The sequence below is a fragment of the Triticum aestivum genome, chromosome 7D (assembly GCF_018294505.1).
Source record: "Triticum aestivum cultivar Chinese Spring chromosome 7D, IWGSC CS RefSeq v2.1, whole genome shotgun sequence".
In the NCBI taxonomy this organism is placed as follows: domain Eukaryota; kingdom Viridiplantae; phylum Streptophyta; class Magnoliopsida; order Poales; family Poaceae; genus Triticum; species Triticum aestivum.
In genome coordinates this window covers 440,638,703-440,650,774 of record NC_057814.1, presented here as the reverse complement: position 1 = coordinate 440,650,774, position 12,072 = coordinate 440,638,703, and positions in this window count along the sequence as shown.

The following is a 12,072-nucleotide window of genomic DNA, read 5'->3' as shown; positions in this document are numbered from 1 at the left end:
GATTGTATCCAAGAGATTCAACAAGCATAACATTTTGAATGGAGCTATCATTTGATATGGCCGCCTTACCAAGGCCAAGTACCTTACCCTTGGAGCTGTCTCCAAAAGTCACATACTTGTGTGGACCATCATTTTTGGCAAGCTCATGAAACATGTCTCTTTCTCCAGTTATGTGATGGTGCAACCACTATCAAGATTTCTCATAGTCTTCTCATATTCGATGTCAGATTCTTTGTCTTCATCATAATAGCCACGCTCTACATCATCATCATCATGTATGTGGTCATCACCTAGGGCAAATGATTCGTTAGATTTATGATCATGACAATGTGCAAGTTTGTGAATTCTAATGGTTTTCCTGATAATGTTGCTAATGGTTCCAACGTCTCCTTTACCACGCATGAGATCACGAAGCTCAAATAGACATCCATCAAACTTAGGATCACTAGGCTTCATTTTCTGAAAAGCAATGGACTTATTGAGAATTTCATTTAGGTTCTTTAAGGAGAAATTCAGAAAGCGTATCTCAATGTCCTTCCATAGGGTATATACACATTCAAAGTTTTACATGCAAATAAGCACATTTGTAGGTAAACCTCACTACAAAAAAAAGACACATCCGTGACATTTGGGCCGAATGATTTTTTTCCTGTCATGCTTATGACACTTCTATGACAATAATTGTGACAAAAGCACGTATCATCATAGATGTGGTGCGCTCCTACTTCTATGACAAAAAATTATGACAGAAAATGGGCTTTTCGTCCTGGACGGGCCGAGGACGCACCTGCATGACATTCTTTGGGCCGTCCATGACAGAAAAAAACGTGGTAGAAGCGAGGCGAGGAAAATATCGGGGAGTTCCCGGTTATGGTGGGTGGTCGGGGCCGAGCGATGCACAAAGGTTTGCGCGTTTCTCTCGCACACGTACGCGCGTGTGTGCGAGGCATTGGGCTCTAACTAAACCCGAGTGAGGCGTTCGCTTACTGAACCTGAGCGATTGCACTAGCTACGTTACTAAACCTGAGCGATCGATCCCTTTGGCTGTTAACTGAACCCGAGCGATTCCTTCGCTACTGCTGCTAACTGAACCCGAGCGATCGATCGATCGCGGCTACTGTTGCTGCTTACTGAAGCCAGTCGAACCTGCTGCCTCTTGAAGAACAGTGAACGTGGGGGTTGGTTGAACGAGTCGAGACGTACGTGGTTGGGGTTCGATGAACAGTTCCTAGTGGGGGTTGGGTGAACAGGACCCCGTGGTAGTAGCTAGGCGGTTGCCGCTGGATGAACATGACCCCGAGTGGAGGCTGCCACAGCCGAGCTGGTTGGGGGTGGATGAACAGGACCCTGTGGAGGGCTGGTTGAATAGTAGCCGGTGGAGGGCTGGATGAACAGTAGCCCGTGGATGAACAATAGCTAGTGGAGGTAGGAGGAAGGCGCGGTGGATGAATAGTGCAGGTGGAGGCTGAAGGAAGTCAACGGTGGGTGAACAGTAGCCCGTGGAGTCCCGTTTTGAGGTACGCCACACCCCTCCCGATGAATAGGACCCCCGTTTCGACCGTAGCGGTCCAACACAAGTCCGTTTCCTCCGTTTTGCAGTACGCCAAACCCCTCCCGATGAACAGGATCCCGTTTCGACCGTAGCCGGTCGAGCAGAAGACTGTTTCTTCCGTTTTGCAGTACGCCAGACCTTCCCAATGAACATGACCCCGTTTCGACCATACGCGCTCTAGCAGAAGGCCGTTTCCCTCCGTTATGCGGTACACCACACCCTGTTTCGGCTGTTCCGTCCAAGCCGGTTGGCTCCCGATGAACACGACGCGTTCCGTTGCCTCTCGATGAACACGACGCTAGCTGTTTCTCCGTTCCTACCCCGCCGGTTGGCTTCCGATGAACACGACGCTGTTGCTGCCGTCCGTTGCCTCTCCATGTACACGTGCCTTGGCCGTACATATACGCGAGTAGGCGTTCGAGACCGCGCCCGTATGTACGTACGTGGTCATATTTTTTGGCATCTGGCTGTACATACATGTACACGGTTTAGACTCGACTGCGTGAACTGCTACGTCGGGGGCTCTACTACTACATGTGTTGTTGCTTGCTTGGCCACGGTTCATCATTGCAGAGAGACCGATCGACCAGTATGTACGTACATGTTCGTGACAAGAATGCGTATACTTCGACCGGGTGGGTCCCAGCTGTCAGGGAGGATAAGGACGCACTTCCTTCTGTGCGAAGATATAGATGGTGGGTCTGAGCTGTCAGGGGGAGGATTAATTTTTTTTGCGTGCGTAATAAGGAGGCACTTCCTTGCGTGCGAAGATGTAGCTGGTGAGTCCATCTATCAGTCTCACCGCATACACTACTCTTCCGATGGCTGTCGTTCGTTCACCACGTTAACCACGCCGCGCAGACAACACCCAGGCTGTGGACGATGGCGAGGACTAGGAAGGGAACGATGCTGAGCCAGGGAAGACGAGGCAGGTGGATGCCCACGCGGAGGGGAGTACGAGGGTTCACTGGTTCGGTTGCGGTGTAAGGCTACCATCGCCGGAGAATAATAGGGGGTGTGGGTGAGTAGAGGGAAGGCCAGGGCAGTGGTAGTATGGTCGGGCGGTGAGGCCTGCGTGGCAGCACAGCCGGCCACGGGAGGTAGGAGCAGGCGGTACGGCGGGCGAAGGTTTGGGCGGCTGGAGCAAGAAGACCAGAGGTTGAATACACAACTCGGTCGTTGGATTAACATCCAACGGTCACTGCAGCTAGAATCGTTTATTGACTAAGTTGACAAAGCCCTGCGTACGCGTTAACTTAGTAGGCCTACAAGTCAGCGTCCAAATCTGGTGGGTCCCAGCTAGCAGGGGAGAATCATTTTTTTGCGCGTAATAAGGTGGCACTTCCTTGCGTGCGAAGATGTTTTCTGGTTTTTTATTTCTTCTTTTTTGAGTTAGAATAAAAATAAAACAATTTAGCATATTCGGTACAATCTATATTTTCACGAAATGGGTCATAATAAAGCTGGTGGGTCCCAGCTGTTGTTGGGGAACGTAGTAATTTCAAAAAAAATCTATGCACACGCAAGATCATGGTGATGCATAGCAACGAGAGGGGAGAGTGTTGTCCACGTACCCTCGTAGACCGAAAGCGGAAGCGTTAGCACAACGCGGTTGATGTAGTCGTACGTCTTCACGATCCGACCGATCCAAGTACCGAACGTACGGCACCTCCGAGTTCAGCACACGTTCAGCTCGATGACGTCCCTCGAACTCCGGTCCAGCTGAGCTTTGAGGTAGAGTTCCGTCAGCATGACGGTGTGGTGACGATGATGATGTTCTACCGATGCAGGGCTTCGCCTAAGCACCGCTACGATATTATCGAGGTGGATTATGGTGGAGGGGGCACCGCACACGGCTAAGAGATCAATAGATCAATTGTTGTGTCTTTGGGGTGCCCCCTGCCCCCGTATATAAAGGAGCAAGGGGGGAGGCGGCCGGCCTAGGAGGAGGGCGCGCCAAGGGGGGAGTCCTACTCCCACCGGGAGTAGGACTCCTCCTTTCCTTGTTGGAGTAGGAGAAGGGAAGGGAGAAGGAGAAGGAAGGAAGGGGGCGCCCCCTCCCTAGTCCAATTCGGACTAGTCCATGGGGAGGGGTGCGGCCACCCTTTGGGGCCTTTCTCTCCTTTCCCGTATGGCCCATTAAGGCCCAATACGAATTCCCGTAACTCTCCGGTACTCCGAAAAATACCCGAATCACTCGGAACCTTTCCGATGTCCGAATATAGTCGTCCAATATATCGATCTTTACGTCTCGACCATTTCGAGACTCCTCGTCATGTCCCTGATCTCATCCGGGACTCCGAACTACCTTCGGTACATCAAAACACATGAACTCATAATATAACCGTCATCTAACTTTAAGCGTGCGGACCCTATGGGTTCGAGAACTATGTAGACTACCTTATGTAATAAGGTGGCACTTCCTTGTGTGCGAAGATGTTTTCTGGTTTTTTATTTCTTCTTTTTTGAGTTAGAATAAAAATAAAATAATTTAGCATATTCGGTACAATCTATATTTTCACGAAATGGGTCATAATAAAGCTGGTGGGTCCCAGCTGTTGTTGGGGAACGTAGTAATTTCAAAAAAAATCTATGCACACGCAAGATCATGGTGATGCATAGCAACGAGAGGGGAGAGTGTTGTCCACGTACCCTCGTAGACCGAAAGCGGAAGCGTTAGCACAACGCGGTTGATGTAGTCGTACGTCTTCATGATCCGACCGATCCAAGTACCGAACGTACGGCACCTCCGAGTTTAGCACACGTTCAGCTCGATGACGTCCCTCGAACTCCGATCCAGCTGAGCTTTGAGGTAGAGTTCCGTCAGCATGACGGTGTAGTGACGATGATGATGTTCTACCAATGCAGGGCTTCGCCTAAGCACCGCTACGATATTATCGAGGTGGATTATGGTGGAGGGGGCACCGCACACGGCTAAGAGATCAATAGATCAATTGTTGTGTCTTTGGGGTGCCCCCTGCCCCCGTATATAAAGGAGCAAGGGGGGAGGCGGCCGGCCTAGGAGGAGGGCGCGCCAAGGGGGGAGTCCTACTCCCACCGGGAGTAGGACTCCTCCTTTCCTTGTTGGAGTAGGAGAAGGGAAGGGAGAAGGAGAAGGAAGGAAGGGGGCGCCCCCTCCCTAGTCCAATTCGGACTAGTCCATGGGGAGGGGTGCGGCCACCCTTTGGGGCCTTTATCTCCTTTCCCGTATGGCCCATTAAGGCCCAATACGAATTCCCGTAACTCTCCGGTACTCCAAAAAATACCCGAATCACTCGGAACCTTTCCGATGTCCGAATATAGTCGTCCAATATATCGATCTTTACGTCTCGACCATTTCAAGACTCCTCGTCATGTCCCTGATCTCATCCGGGACTCCGAACTACCTTCGGTACATCAAAACACATAAACTCATAATATAACCGTCATCTAACTTTAAGCGTGCGGACCCTATGGGTTCGAGAACTATGTAGACATGACCGAGACACATCTCCGGTCAATAACCAATAGCAGAACCTGGATGCTCATATTGTCTCCAACATATTCTACGAAGATCTTTATCGGTCAAACCGCATAACAACATACGTTGTTCCCTTTGTCATCGGTATGTTACTTGCCCGAGATTCGATCGTCGGTATGTCAATACCTAGTTCAATATCGTTACCGGCAAGTCTCTTTACTCGTTCCGTAATACATCATCCCGCAACTAACTCATTAGTTGCAATGCTTGCAAGGCTTTAAGTGATGTGCATTACCAAGTGGGCCTAGAGATACCTCTCCGACAATCAGAGTGACAAATCCTAATCTCGAAATACGCCAACCCAACAAGTACCTTCGGAGACACCTGTAGAGCACCTTTATAATCACCCATTTACGTTATGACGTTTGGTAGCACACAAAGTGTTCCTCCGGTAAACGGGAGTTGCATAATCTCATAGTCATAGGAACATGTATAAGGGAAGAAAGCAATAGCAACATACTAAACAATCGTGTGCTAAGCTAATGGAATGGGTCAAGTCAATCACATCATTCTCCTAATGATGTGATCTCGTTAATCAAATGGCAACTCATGTCAATGCCTAAGAAACATAACCCTCTTTGATCAACGAGCTAGTCAAGTAGAGGCATACTAGTGACACTCTGTTTGTCTATGTATTCACACATGTATCATGTTTCCGGTTAATTCAATTCTAGCATGAATAATAAACATTTATCATGATATAAGGAAATAAATAATAACTTTATTATTGCCTCTAGGGCATATTTCCTTCAGTCTCCCACTTGCACTAGAGTCAATAATCTAGATCACATCGCTATGTGATTTAACATCAATAGTTCACATCACCATGTGATTAACACCCATAGTTCACATCGTCATGTGACCAACACCCAAAGGGTTTACTAGAGTCAATAATCTAGTTCACATCGCTATGTGATTAACACCCAAAGAGTACTAAGGTGTGATCATGTTTTGCTTGTGAGATAATTTTAGTCAACGGGTCTGTCACATTCAAATCCGTAAGTATTTTGCAAATTTCTATGTCTACAATGCTCTGCACGGAGCTACTCTATCTAATTGCTCCCACTTTCAATATGTATCTAGACCGAGACTTAGAGTCATCTAGATTAGTGTAAAAACTTGCATCGACGTAACCCTTTACGACGAACCTTTTGTCACTTCCATAATCGAGAAACATATCCTTATTCCACTAAGGATAATTTTGACCACTGTCCAGTGATCTACTCCTAGATCACTATTGTACTCCCTTGCCAAAATCAGTGTAGGGTATACAATAGATCTGGTACACAGCATGGCATACTTTATAGAACCTATGGCCAAGGCATAGGGAATGACTTTCATTCTCTTTCTATCTTCTGCCGTGGTCGGACTTTGAGTCTTACTCAATTTCACACCTTGTAACACAGGCAAGAACTCTTTCTTTGACTGTTCCATTTTGAACTACTTCAAAATCTTGTCAAGGTATGTACCCATTGAAAAACTTATCAAGCGTCTTGATCTATCTCTATAGATCTTGATGCTCAATATGTAAGCAGCTTCACCGAGGTCTTTCTTTAAAAAACTCCTTTCAAACACTCCTTTATGCTTTGTAGATAGTAACACTACTATCAGCGTCCGTCTTCCTCTTGAAGATCCATTTATTTTCTATGGCTTGCCGATCATCGGGCAAGTCAACCAAAGTCCACACTTTGTTCTCATACATGGATCCCATCTCAAATTTCATGGCCTCAAGCCATTTTGCGGAATCTGGGCTCACCATCGCTTCCTCATAGTTCGTAGGTTCGTCATGGTCAAGTAACATGACCTCCAGAACAGGATTACCGTACCACTCTGGTGCGGATCTCACTCTGGTTGATCTACGAGGTTCGGTAGTAACTTGATCCGAAGCTTCATGATCATCATCATTAACTTCCTCACTAATTGGTGTAAGCATCACTGGAACTGATTTCAGTGATGAACTACTTTCCAATTCGGGAGAAGGTACAGTTACCTCATCAAGTTCTACTTTCCTCCCACTCACTTCTTTCGAGAGAAACTCCTTCTCTAGAAAGGATCCATTCTTTAGCAACGAATGTCTTGCCTTCGGATCTGTGATAGAAGGTGTACCCAACTGTCTCCTTTGGGTATCCTATGAAGACACATTTCTCCGATTTTGGGTTTGAGCTTATCAGGATGAAACTTTTTCACATAAGCATCGCAACCCCAAATTTTAAGAAACGACAACTTTGGTTTCTTGCCAAACCACAGTTCATACGGTGTCGTCTCAAACGGATTTAGATGGTGCCCTTTTTTTACGTGAATGCAGTTGTCTCTAATGCATAATCCCAAAACGATAGTGGTAAATCGGTAAGAGACATCATAGATTGCACCATTATCTAATAAAGTATGGTTACAATGTTCGGACACACCATTACGCTGTGGTGTTCCAGGTGGCGCGAGTTGCGAAACTATTCCGCATTGTTTCAAATGAGGACCAAACTCGTAACTCAAATATTCTCCTCCACGATCAGATCGTAGAAACTTTATTTTCTTGTCATGATGATTTTCCACTTCACTCTGAAATTCTTTGAACTTTTCAAATGTTTCAGACTTATGTTTCATCAAGTAGATATACCCATATCTGCTCAAATCATCTGTGAAGGTCAGAAAATAACGATACCTGCCGCGAGCCTCAACACTCATCAGATCGCATACATCAGTATGTATTATTTCCAATAAGTCAGTTGCTCGCTCCATTGTTCTGGAGAATGGAGTCTTAGTCATCTTGCCCATAAGGCATGGTTCGCAAGCATCAAGTGATTCATAATCAAGTGATTCCGAAAGCCCATCAGCATGGAGTTTCTTCATGCGCTTTACACCAATATGACCTAAACGGCAGTGCCACAAATAAGTTGCACTATCATTATTAACTTTGCATCTTTTGGCTTCAATATTATGAATATGTGTATCACTATGATCGAGATCCAACAAACCATTTTCATTGGGTGTGTAACCATATAAGGTTTTATTCATGTAAACATAATAACAATTATTCTCAAACTTAAATGAATAACCGTATTGCAATAAACATGATCAAATCATATTCATGCTCAACGCAAACACCAAATAACACTTATTTAGGTTCAACACTAATCCCGAAAGTATAGGGAGTGTGCGATGATGATCATATCAATCTTGGAACCACTTCCAATACACATCGTCACTTCATCCTTAACTAGTTTCTGTTCATTATGCAACTCCCGTTTCGAGTTACTACTCTTTAGCAACTGAACCAGTATCAAATACCAAGGGGTTGCTACGAACACTAGTAAAATACACATCAATAATTTGTATATCAAATATACCTTTGTTCACTTTGCCATCCTTCTTATCCACCAAATACTTGGGGCAGTTCCGCTTCCAGTGACCAGTCCCTTTGCAGTAGAAGCACTTAGTCTCAGGCTTAGGTCCAGACTTGGGCTTCTTCACTTGAGCAGCAACTTGCTTGCCATTCTTCTTGAAGTTCCCCTTCTTCCCTTTGCCCTTTTCTTGAAACTAGTGGTCTCGTCAACCATCAACACTCGATGTTTTTCTTGATTTCTACCTTCACCGATTTTAGCATCGCGAAGAGCTCAAGAATTACTTTCGTCATCCCTTGCATACTATAGTTCATCACGAAGTTCTACTAACTTGGTGATGGTGACTAGAGAATTCTGTCAATCACTATTTTATCTGGAAGATTAACTCCCACTTGATTCAAGCGATTGTAGTACCCAGACAATCTGAGCACATGCTCACTGCTTGAGCTATTCTCCTCCATCTTTTAGCTATAGAACTTGTCGGAGACTTCATATCTCTCAACTCGGATATTTGCTTGAAATATTAACTGCAACTCCTGGAACATCTCATATGATCCATGACGTTCAAAACATCTTTGAAGTCCCGATTCTAAGCCGTTAAGCATGGTGCACTAAACTATCAAGTAGTCATCATATTGAGCTAGCCAAACGTTCATAACGTCTGCATCTGCTCCTGCAATAGGTCTGTCACCTAGCGGTGCATCAAGGACATAATTCTTCTGTGCAGCAATGAGGATAATCCTCAGATCACGGATCCAATCCGCATCATTGCTACTAACATCTTTCAACATAATTTTTCTCTAGGAATATATCAAAATAAACATAGGGAAGCAACAACGCGAGCTATTGATCTACAACATAATTTGCAAAATACTATCAGGACTAAGTTCATGATAAATTTAAGTTCAATTAATCATATTACTTAAGAACTCCCACTTAGATAGACATCCCTCTAATCTTCTAAGTGATCACGTGATCCATATCAACTAAACCATGTCCGATCATCACGTGAGATGGAGTAGTTTCAACGGTGAACATCACTATGTTGATCATATCTACTATATGATTCACGCTCGACCTTTCGGTCTCCGTGTTCCGAGGCTATATCTGTTATATGCTAGGCTCGTCAAGCTTAACCTGAGTATTCCGCGTGTGCAACTGTTTTGCACCCGTTGTATTTGAACGTAGAGCCTATCACACCCGATCATCACGTGGTGTCTCAGCACGAAGAACTTCCGCAACGATGCATACTGAGGGAGAACACTTATACTTTGATAATTTAGTGAGGGATCATCTTATGATGCTACCGTCAATCAAAGCAAGATAAGATGCATAAAAGATAAACATCACATGCAATCAATATAAGTGATATGATATGGCCATCATCATCTTGTGCTTGTGATCTCCATCTCCGAAGAACCGTCATGATCACCATCGTCACCGGCGCGACACCTTGATCTCCATCGTAGCATCGTTGTCGTCTCGCCAATCTTATGCTTCTACGACTATGTGACGCCCCCGATTTGACCGTACACTAATCATGCACGCAAATGTGTACGATCAAGATCAGGGACTCACGGGAAGATATCACAACACAACTCTAAAACATAAATAAGCCATACAAGCATCATAATACAAGCCAGGGGCCTCGAGGGCTCGAATACAAGTGCTCGATCATAGACGAGTCAGCGGAAGCAAAAATATCTGAGTATAGACATAAGTTAAACAAGTTTGCCTTAAGAAGGCTAGCACAAAAGTAGCAACGATCGAAAAGGCAAAGCCTCCTGCCTGGGTCCTCCTAACTACTCCTCGAAGCCGAACTCCATGTAGAATCATCCTCGGGATCTCTAGCTCCTGGACTCCAGCATCTGGTTGCGACAATCAGGTATAGAAAGGGGAAAAGAGGGAGAAAAGCAACCGTGAGTACTCATCCAAAGTACTCGCAAGCAAGGAGCTACACTACATATGCATGTGTATATGTGTAAAGGGGCATATCAGTGGACTGAACTGCAGAATGCCAGAATAAGAGGGGGATAGCTAGTCCTGTCGAAGACTACGCTTCTGGCCATCTCCATCTTGCAGCATATAGAAGAGGGTAGATTGAAGTCCTCCAAGTAGCATCGCATAGCATAATCCTACCCGGCGATCCCCTCCTCGTCGCCCTGTTAGAGAGCGATCACCGGGTTGTATCTGGCACTTAGAAGGGTGTATTTTATTCAGTATCCAGTTCTAGTTGTCATAAGGTCAAGGTACAACTCCGGGTCGTCCTTTTACCGAGGGACACGGCTATTCGAATAGATAAACTTCCCTGCAGGGGTGCACCACATAACCCAACACGCTCGATCCCATTTGGCCGGACACACTTTTCTGGGTCATGCCCGGCCTCGTAAGATCAACACGTCGCAGCCCCACCTAGGCTCAACAGAGAGGTCAGCACGCCGGTCTAAACCTATGCGCGCAGGGGTCTGGGCCCATCGCCCTATGCACACCTGCACGTTGCGTACGCGGCCGGAAGCAGACCTAGCCCCCTTAATACAAGCGCGAGCTTACGGTCCAATGCGGCGCGCGCCACTCAGTCGCTGACGTCAAAAGAGCTTCGGCTGATACCACGACGTCGGGATACCCATAACTACTCCCGCGTAGATGGTTAGTGCGTATAGACCAAATGGCCAGACTCAGATCAAATACCAAGATCTCGTTAAACGTGTTAAGTATCCGCGAACGCCGACCAGGGCCAGGCCCACCTCTCACCTAGGCGGTCTCAACCTGCCCTGTCGCTCCGCCATAAAGTAACAGTCGGGGGCCGTCAGGAACCCAGGCCCACCTCTACCGGGGTGGAGCCACCTGTCCTTTCAGCCCCCTCATCAGAATCACTTGCGGGTACTCCTCGAGCCGACCCGACTTTAGTCACCACATGTGTCATGTATATAATGTATATAGTATAAACCCGTGATCACCTCCCGAAGTGATCACGGCCCAGTAGTATAGCATGGCAGACGGACAAGAGTGTAGGGCCACTGATGGAACACTAGCATCCTATACTAAGCATGTAGGATTTCAGGTAAAGGTAACAACTGTAGCGTCAATGACAGGCTATGCATCAGGATAGGATTAACGGAAAGCAGTAACATGCTACACTACTCTAATGCAAGCAGTATAGAGAAGAATAGGCGATATCTGGTGATCAAGGGGGGGGGGCTTGCCTGGTTGCTCAGACAAGAAGGAGGGGTCATCGGTGACGTAGTCGACCACAGGGGCATCAACATCGTCACGGGGTCTACCGAAGAGAAGAGGGGGAGAAACAGTAAATACATAGCAAGCAAGTGCATAACAGGACAACAGGCAGAGCTAGACGTGTTCTAACGCGGTATGAGGTGATACCGGTGAAGGGGGGAGACATCCGGGAAAGTATCCCCGGTGTTTCTCGTTTTCGGACAGACGGACCGGAGGGGGAAAGTTGCGAGTTCGATAGGTTAGGAAGGTGTGGTGGACGAACGGACTGCGTATCCGGATTCGTCTCGTCGTTCTGAGCAACTTTCATGTACAAAGTTTTTTCATCCGAGCTACGGATTATTTTATATTAATTTATAAAGATTTAAATTATTTCTAGAATTAATAGAATTAATTCAATTAGAAAATTAATTATGACGTCAGCATGAGGT